Consider the following 568-nt stretch of genomic DNA (forward strand, 5'->3'; position numbering starts at 1 on the left):
ATATTTATACATAATAAATATTTGCGTGTGTATGTGAATGTATATATTTATTCTCACTAGGACAAATGTAGAAGATTTTCAAAATGATAAATTATTTATTCCACTTGACACAGCCATATGTCTGACATATTTATTACATTACCCCCAAGAATAGGTGGAGATAGAATTAAGAAAACTTTCTATCCCCTCGGTACCCATTCCTATGAGAATTTTGCAGGACGATTTGAATAAATATTGAAATGCTTCACACACAGTAATCTTCCACCTTAGCCGCTCCTTCGGTTTCGGTATACACAAATAGTAATATATATCGATTAACCTGAAGGCAAATTTTATAGGGAAATTATAATCAATTGAATGAACTCCAGAATATTAATGACGCTCGTTATATCGATCTGTGAACCATAAAAGACACATAGGAACTTCTATACATTTGAACTTATATTACGAACAATGGTGCACCGAAATTTTTACGCAAATAGATCTAGTTCTTTTCAATTCTGTCTCCATCAGGTCTGTTGTTTTGTGTTCTACTTATATATATATATATATATATATATATATATAT

Source organism: Octopus bimaculoides, chromosome 12 (assembly GCF_001194135.2).
Source record: "Octopus bimaculoides isolate UCB-OBI-ISO-001 chromosome 12, ASM119413v2, whole genome shotgun sequence".
In the NCBI taxonomy this organism is placed as follows: domain Eukaryota; kingdom Metazoa; phylum Mollusca; class Cephalopoda; order Octopoda; family Octopodidae; genus Octopus; species Octopus bimaculoides.